We start from the raw sequence: 9975 nt of genomic DNA on the forward strand, positions 1-9975 counted from the left end.
TTCCCTTCTCATGTTCTAGTTTTTACCTTTTTTCTCTTCCTTTTTCCTTTTCCCCATTTTTTTAAATTTCTCATTGTTAACCCCATTCTTTGTTTGTTTGCTTTTTTTCATTTTCCCATTTTTTCTTCATTATTCTCCTACTCTACCTTTATTCTCTTATTGCTCCCTCCCCATATATTGTGATGTTTTATGTTTTTATTTTATTTTGATGATTGATCCAGTGTGTTTATGTTTTTTTTTTTTTTTTGTCCACTTGTTTTTACTTTTGGTGGTTTTTGATCATGGTTTTGGTCTAAGTGAGTGGAAGACAGCCACCATGCCCATAAGACACAGCCACACCTATACCTCCTGCAGTTCCACTTACTGAGTGAGACCCACACTTCTTTTTCCACAAACTGGCCAGTAATAAATAACCACCAAGCAAAGCCTGACTCACCCTTAACTTCTCTTCACAAACAGTTAGCAGAGATCTAAATACAATAAAATCACAATGTCTCAGAGAAAATAGATCATCACAGTCCACACAAAGAAGTAACATAAAGCAGCAGAAACAAGACAGCAGGGAACAGATGCAGAACACATCCCAGAAGGAGCAGCAGCATTGGAACTCCCTGCTAAGGAATTCAAAAGAATTACATTTAGGTACCATAAAAAGTTTGAGAGACAGATCAAGGAAAACACTGACAAAATTAAGGAAAACACAGACAAAACTCTAGAACAATTACAGAACAAAATACAAGAAAAAAATGACTAAATAAATGAAAAAATAGAAATGAGACAAAATCTACAGATAGAAATCTAGATGATTAATAGTAAATTTTCAGACATAGATAACATATGGAAAGGGCAAAGGAGTAGATTGAATCAATGGAAGACAGAATTCATGAGATTGAAGACAAATACCTGAAAACTTTTTTGGAAAGGGATCAATCAGAAAAAAAGATCAAAACAAAATGAAGAAAGTCTAAGATTCATGTGAGATACCATCAAAAGGAATAACCTACGTGTAATTGGATTTCCAGAAGAGGAAGAGAAAAAGAAAACAAAAATTGTCTAAGATTTGTTGGAAGAGAACTTCCCTGATGTGATCAAAGATGAGAATATATCAATTCAAGAAATCCAATGAACCTCAAATAAGATAGACCCCAAAAGAAAATCACCAAGACATATCATCATCAAACTCACCAAAACCAAAGACAAAGAAAGAATCCTGAAAGCAGCACAGGAAAAATGAAGTTACTTAAAAAGGAGAACCAATAAGAATAAGCTCTGAATCTTCAGCAGAAACCATGCAGCTGAGAAGGCAATGGGATTTTATATGTGAGACCCTGAAAGAGAAAAATTTCTGACCAAGAATTATTACATACCCAGCAAAACTATCCCTCAATGTGATGGTGAAATTAGGAAATTTCCAGATAAGCAGAAATTAAGAGAATTTGTTTAAATCACATCAACCTTACCAGAGATACTAAAGGGAGTCCTTTGATCAGAGAACAAATAATAGCAAACAACAAGCAACCATTAATATTCAAGATGACAACACAGAAACTAACACAGCTATGGAAGTATCCAAATTAAATAAGCTTACAAGATTGTAAACAAGGAACAAGAGACATCAATTTGTAAATGAGGACAACTACAAACCAAAAGGAGGGAAAATACCATGTAGTTACAAAGCTTCTAAATGGTGAGGAAGTCAAGAGAGTTGCAAGATAGAATGGACTGTACAAATCTTGGGAATAAAATTAAAACTCACATAGTAACCTTAAAAAAAATTATAAACCTTCATACAACAATGAAAAAGAGGACAGGCACAAATATTTAGCAAATACTAAAACAATAGCAACAAAAGAAATAATAACATGATTCATAAACATAATGAGGTCAGGACAGAAAATTATATGGAACAAAGAAACAAGGAACACCATGAAAAATCACATAGCAAAATGATAGCAACCAATTCATACTTGGCAATAATTACACTGAATGTCAATGGATTAAACTCACCATTCAAGAGATGGAGAATTGCAGACTTGATAAGAAAACATAACCCATCAATATGCTGTCTACAAAAGACACACCATAGAGATGAAGACGAAAATAGACTAAAATTCAAAGTTTGGAAAAAGATGTATCAAGCAAATGGTAATCAAAAAAGAGCAGGAGTGGCAATATTAATTTTTGATCAAGTTGACTTTAAGACAAAAACCACCCTAAGAGACAAGGAAAGACATTATTTAATGATTAAAGGATCAGTTGAACAAGAAGATATAACCATAATTAAAGTCTATGAACACAATGAAAGAGTCCCAAAATACATAAATCAGGGTTTATTAGAATTGAAAATGCAAATAGATGACTACACAGTCATAGCAGGAGACTTTAATACACCACTTTCAGTCAAAGATAGAACAACTGGAAAGAAATGCAACAAACATGCAGAAGAACTAAACAATGCAATCCACCAACTTGACATTATAGATATCTACAGAGCACTTTACCCAGCAACAGCACAATATACATTCTTTTCCAGTGCATATGGAACATTCTCTATGATAGTCCATATATTAGGCCATAAAGAAAGCCTTACTAAATTTAAAAACAGAAATAAACAATAGGAAGATGAACAGAAAAGAACAAACACATGGAAACTGAAGAACACTTTCCTCAAAAAGACTGGGTAATAGAAGAAATAAAAAACAAAATTGAAAAATTCCCTGAGTCAAACAAGAATGAAAGCAAAATGTAGAAAAAGACAGAATCTTCTCAAATTAATTTTATGAAGCAAGTATAGCTTTGTTATCAAAACCAGGCATAGACATAACAAAAAAAGGATAAGTACAGACCAATATCCTCATGAATATAGATGCAAAAATCTTCAACAATATCCTAGCCAATAGATTCCAACAACATATCAAGAAAATCATTCATTATGTCCAAGTGGGGTTCATATCAGGTGTGCAAGGATGGTTCAACATTAGATAAACCATTGACACCATCCACCACATAAATAAAACAATGGAAAAGAACCACACAATCATATCAATCAATGCAGAAAAGGGATTTGATAAAATCCAACACCCATTCCTGATTAAAATTCTCAGCAAAATAGGAATAGAGGGGACATTCCTCAACAAAATAATATTTTCTTTGCCAAAACAAAAGAAAACATTATTATTAATAAAGAGAGACTGAAACCATTTCCCTTAAGAACAGGAACCAGACAAGGATGCCCGCTATCACCACTTCTATTCAATATTGTATTGGAAGTCCTAGCCAAGGCAAAAGGCAAGAAAGGGAACTCAAATGCATCCAAATTTGTAAGGAAAATGTCAAACTATCTCTATTTGATATAATCCTATACCTAGAAAACCCGAGACACTCAGTCAAAAATCCACTAGAACTAAATGAGAAATTTAGCATAGTGGCAGGATACAAGATCATCATCCAAAAATCAGTTGGATTCCTCTACACCAGCAAAGAGATTGCTGGAAAAGAAATAAGGATATCAATACCATTTACAATAGCTACTCAAAAAACTTGGAAATAAATCTTACCAGGGACACAAAAGACCTGTACAAAGAAAACTATAAAAGGGAAACCTTCAAGAAGCTTTAAGAGGTCTGCATAAATGGAAGAACATACCATGGTCATGGATGGGAAGATTGAACATTTTGAAAATGTGAATTCTATCCAAAGCAAGCTATACATTCAATGCAATCCCAATCCAGATCCTATCAACATTCCTGAAGGATATGGAAATACCAACCAAATTTTATTTGTAAAGGAAGAGACTTTGGATAAGCAAAACACTATTGAAGAAGAACAAAGTATGAGGTCTCACTCTGCCAGATTTCAAATCAGTGACAGTAGTAAAAACTGCCTGGTATTGCTATAATGACAAACACAAAGACTAATGGAATATAATTGATAACCCAGAAATAGATCCATCGGCCTATGGTCAGATGATCTTTGACAAAGGGTTGAAATCCACTAAATGGGGAAGAGGTTGTTTAAAAAATGGTGCTGGCAAAACTGGATATCTATTTGCAGAAAAATGAAACAAGATCTGTACCTCACACCATACACAAAAACTAACTGCAGATGGATCAAAGACATAAATGTGAAACCTAAAACTATAAAGTTCCTTGAGGAAAAACTAGAGGAAAATTTAGGGGTCCTAATATATGGCATAAGTAGACTATCAAGCACAACACAAAATACACAAAAAGCAGAAGAGAAACTAGATGAATGGGATCTTCTAAATATCTGTTTCCAAAGAGTTCTCCAAAAGAGTAAAAAGAGAACTTAGAGATTAGGAAAAAATATTTGGCAATGACATATTTGACAAGGGACTTCTCTCTAGAATTTATAGAAAACTCCAACACCTCAATAGCAAAAAGACAAATAATCCAATTAAAAACTGGGCAGAAGACATGAATAGACAATTCACAAAAGAGAATATTCAGGTAGCCAACAAACATATGAAGAAATGCTTATGATCACTAGCCATTAGAGACATGCAAATCAAAACAACAATGAGATACTATCTTGCCCAAGCACTAGTAGAAAAGTTTAACAAGAGAGAAAATAACAAATGCTGGTGAGGGTGCAGAGAGATTGGACTCTCCTACACTCCTTTTGGGACTGTCAAATGATATAACCACTGTGGAAAACAGTATGTCAATTTCTTAAAAAATTGAAATTAGAAATGCCATTTGACCCAGCCATTCCATTGCTAGGTATATATCCTAAAGAAGTGAGAGCAAGGACAATAACAAACACATGCACACTCATGTTCATTGCAGCATTATTTTCAACAGCCCAAAGATGGAAACAACCTAGATGTCCATCAACTGAAGAATGGATTACCAAACTATGGTACATACACACAATGGAATACTATGCAATCCTAAAGAATAATGTAGAGTCAGCAAAACAGCACATACCGTGGATTAACTTGGAAGACATTATGCTGAGTGAAATAAGTCAATCACAGAAGGGCAAATATTGTATTAATCCATTATTGTACAAAGTCAAGGTAAAGTTTCATATAGAAGGAAATTTTCTTTGTTGGTTATGAGGGATGGGGTGGGAGGAAACACTGTTAGATAGGTAGAGATAAGTATTTATTTGGGTGAGGAGAAAGGCAATGTACCAAATGTGAGTGATCAACATGGTGGCATTGAGGAAGAGTAAGACATAGAGAGGTGCATGGGATGTACCAACAGCAAAGATGAACCTTTCTATGCATACAGTACTGCACTGTCAGTGAAGGCAAACATTGATGTATGGGTGGATAGATGGGTGGATAGGCTGAAGTATTAACTATATCTATGCATGGGGGAGTGTGCCCAAGACCATGATAGGGTTGGCAGACAAGGTTTCTACATGTTTAGTTGTATGTTCTGTAAGAATTCCCAGGTATATTGTAGAGCTGACAAGGGGCAAGGATGTAGTAATTTCCTGGCCACAGCCAACTATCCAGACAGAGTGCGTATTTGGACCTCTAAGCTCAGGACCATAGTCACAGGCACATCAAGCTCAATTGGCATAGCACACTACACAGAAACATTGTTCCACATCCTAGTTTGGCAAGTAGCAACTGTGATCTTAAAAGCTTGCAAGAGGTCCTGTAGATGCAATGATGGGTCTCTCCTTGTTCAGAGCAAAGAAGTATGAAGAAAACCAAAGGCACATGGAAACAATTAATCCAAGTGACTGGTACACCATGTGATCCTCATCCTACATGACTATGACACCAGAAGAACTAGATGGTGTCCGACTACCACTGTCACCACTTGGAGGGAGATCTATGTAGGAGATCCTGGATAGAGTGGGAGAACAATGTGGGACAAAACTCAAAATCATTAAAAAAACTAAAGGGTGACCAGGCTTGCTGGTCTGATAGAGACTGATGGAACCACTGAGACTTTGGCCCCAGCTGTCCTTCAGGTCTGGAAATGAACCCACTCCTTTGGCTTCCAGCCAAACAAAAAACAGGCATTTGAGCTGAACATTTACATTAGGTAGATATACTCCTTGGAGAGATCAATCATAGGAGAATGGAAGGGCTGTGTAAGCACAGAGAGACAGCTCAGGGGGCAAGAATGCATGGAGGGAAGGACACAGGCAGAAGATAACTACAGGGAGGAAGTGAGAGGAGAGCTGTTGCATTGGGGGTAATTGCAGTCAGTGTCAAGAGATGAAGTGTATGTAAGCTGCTGTATGGAAAGTGAATTTGCTCTGCAAACTTTCACCCAAAACACAATTTAAAAAGATAATAATAATAAGTGAAATGAGCCAATCACAGAAGGACACATATTGTATGTATATTTTTATAAAAAGTCAAGGAAAGGTTTATATCTGGAAGGAAATGTTTCTTGCTGGTTATCAGGGATAGGAAAGGAAGGGAAGGGAAGGAAATTTGATGGATAGTTAAGAGATAGGTGTTGATTTGGGTGAAGGAAAAACATTATAACAGGAGTGTGAACAGTACAGTAATACTAAGGAAAAGGAAGATGTAGATCAGTGCACAAGAGGTGCAGACAATAAAGGTAAATACTATTTTATACACAATACTACTATGTTACTAGTAATAGTCGAGTCTGACTCGACAGCATCTAACAACAACAACAACAGTAATAACAAACACTGATCTATTGGTGGATACCCAATTAGGCAGGAAAGCAGATCAAATATGGGTAAGTGAGCAAGAATATACCCGCAACCCTACATAGATATGGCAGAAGAAATTCCCACAAACACTTTGTATGTTTTATAAAGATGTCCATATGCAGTATAAAACTAACAGGGAGCAAAGTTAGGATAACTTCCTAGCAACAACTAAGCACTTTGAGAGAATGACCCAGTCCCTGGGCCTGCAGGCTAGGGACCACAGCTGTGGGGGACATCAAGCTCAATTGGCACAACAAAGTCACTCTCAAAATACTTCAGTGAGAGTGACTTGGATCTTAAAAATTTGCAAATGTTCACCTAAGATGCAACTTTTTGTTTCTCCTCATCCACAGCAAAGAAGAGTGAAGAAAATCAAAGATGCATGGAAACAGTTTGTCCAGAGGACAAATGGACCTTGAGAAATTCAACCTACATGACTGTGAGACCAAAAGGACAAGATGGTGCTGGCTACTACTGTCAACCACTCTGAAAAAGAACAAAAGTGGAGATCCTGGATAGAGTGGGAAAAAAATGTGAAATAACATTAAAAACATGGCAAAAACAAAAACAAGATTACTGGTCAGATAGAGACCAGTGTAACCCCCGAGACTATGGCCTAGTGTCACTCTTCAGGCTTGGAACTGAACTCACTGCCATGGCTTACCTCTCAGCCAAACAATAGACAGGTCTACTAGCTGACAAGCTGAAAAACTGCATCAGGAAGATGCACTCCTAGAACTATGGGAGGTCAAAAGGGTAGCATTTTCATGGGGAGAAAGTTAGGGAGGGAGGAATTTACAGATGAAAAGGACACATGGAAAGGGTAGCCACAGGGAGAAAGTGTCAGGAGAGTTATGTTGCGAAGATTGTAATCAACGTTAAGAAAAATGTGTATTAACTGTTAATATAAAACGAGTTTGCATAAAATTTCATCCAAATCACAGTAAAATGTTTTTTAAAAAAATTAAAGTAAAAAAAAAATTCAAGGGTATGTGTAATAACACAGAAACCAAATAAGAGATATTCCAGTATTCAGAGGAAGAAAGATTTGAACAAAAAATAAATACATTATTAATGGAGGAGTTCTGATGGTGTAGTGGTTAAGTCATTTGGACATCAACCAAAAGGTCAGTGGTTCAAACCCACCAGCTGCTCCGTGGAAGGAAGATGTTGTGCTTCCTTAAGGATTTACAGCCTCAGAAACCAATGGGGTTCACTATGAGTTGAAGTTTACTTGATGGAAGTGAGTTTGTTGTTTTTAGATTGGATTATTACACAGAATGCAACATACATATGTTGATTTATATCATGCATGATCAAATAAATAACTAAATGAGAATAAGTACACTTACTACTCACTTATTGACATGGTTTAAATTCCAAAGACCAGATTATGCAAAATTGGTGTTATGCGAAATGGAGGTTTTTTTTTTTTTTACTTAGAAAATATTATCACAGAAATCATAACATATATGATTTACTGATATGCTCATCACTTCATCTATTCCAGCTATGGATTAGTCCTTTGCAGAAAAGGAGGACTGGAGGAAACAAAACTGAATAAAGCCAAGCTATGACTGGAGAGCCATGGCTTAATCATATCACCTTTTCTTGTCTTGGGTCAGAGCTACCATCAAGAAGCTGCCTCTAGGAGTCAACTCTCACCTCTCCAAGGTCTGTGTTCAGGGTTCTGAAGCCTACTCAGCCTGCAACTGAGTCCCAGGGTTTCACGAGAGGGCCCTAAGAGCTGGTAGCATATCCAGTGCTTCAAGGATGAGACTTAAGCCCCTTTATGGTTCAGTTTAGGATGTCATTAAACTCATACACTTTTCTTCCAAACACACTCCCCAATTTCTCTCTCCTCCTTTTCTATCCTACAGTAAGTTTGAACTGCAGGGTCTCAGGCTGCAAAGGAACTGGGAACACAGAACTGGCACCCATTGGCTTGATGCAGCCTGTACATCTGCCTTGAGGCTGTGACCATGGAGGAGGTCAGCTCAGCATGGCAGCTGGATCCAGAGCCCCACCAACAGGAAGAAATAGAGGACTTGGGCCAGTAAGATCAAGCTTCCCAGAGGTCATGCATAGACCACCTCAGAGAGCAGACACATCATTACCTTACCCTCTGCCTCACTAATATACAGAATAGTCTGGATAGTAAATTTTTCACTATTGTCATACATGACAAATGTCATATAATGAAATAGCCAATAACTGAAGAGTAGGTATACATAATTCTGCTGTATAAACATATATTGATGTAGATTATGTAGATCCTCCACCCTAGAGAAAGTGGAGCATAACTCCCCAGTCCTTGAGTGTGGTTTGTAAAGTCCATTCCTCCCAAAAAGTCATTTTTTAAAAGGAATAAATTTACCAGCAAACAGTTCCTCAGTCAGGTAATCAAAGTTAGTGTCAGCAGTGATAAGTCATGTTGATAGTGTCTATCATGATATGATGTGATAAAAAAGACACTTTACTTCTGCTGTCTGTTTCTCCAAAACCCAAAAAAACAGTTTATCAATAAAAAGGAAAGAAAAAATAATAATAATACAAATACAAATAAATGATAACTCTACAAAATAGCTGATGAATATTCCTCAAAAGTCCTCAAAACTATCCATGTCAACCAAAACAAGAAAGGTCTGAAAAACTGTCACATGGAAGAGGAGGCTAAGGAGACATGATAATTAAATGTAATGTGATATTCTGTATGGGATACTGTAACAGGTAAACACATTAAGTAAAAACTAAAGAAATATGAGTAAATAATTCACTTTGCTCTTGTTGTTAAGTGTCATTAAGTTGGCTCCAACTCATAATGACTTTATGTACAATAGAACAAACACTGCCCAGTTCTGCATTATCCTTACCATACTTCATATGCATGAGCTCATCTTTGCAGCTGCCATGCCAATACATCTCGTTGAGTGTCTTCCCCCTTTTTTGTTGACTCTCCACTGTACCATGTGTGATACCCTTCTTTAGGATGTGGTTTCTTCTACCAAGACTCCAAAGAGGTCTTCTGCAGCAGTTTTTCCCAGTGCAACACAATGTCTGATTTCCTGATTACTGCTTCCATGAATGTTGATTATAGTTCCAAATAAAATGAAATCTTTGACAATTTCAATCTTTTCTCCATTTATCATGATATCCAGTAGTGAGGATTTTCATTTTCTTTATGTTGAGCAGTAATCCATACTGCAGACTGTAGTCTTTAATCTTCATCAGTAAGCACTTTAAGTTATCTTCACTTTCAGCAAGAAACATTGTGTCATCTGCACATTGCAAGTAGTT

This window comes from Orycteropus afer, unplaced genomic scaffold (assembly GCF_000298275.1).
Source record: "Orycteropus afer afer isolate SDZICR_OR568_19922 unplaced genomic scaffold, OryAfe1.0 scaffold00364, whole genome shotgun sequence".
NCBI classification, from domain to species: domain Eukaryota; kingdom Metazoa; phylum Chordata; class Mammalia; order Tubulidentata; family Orycteropodidae; genus Orycteropus; species Orycteropus afer.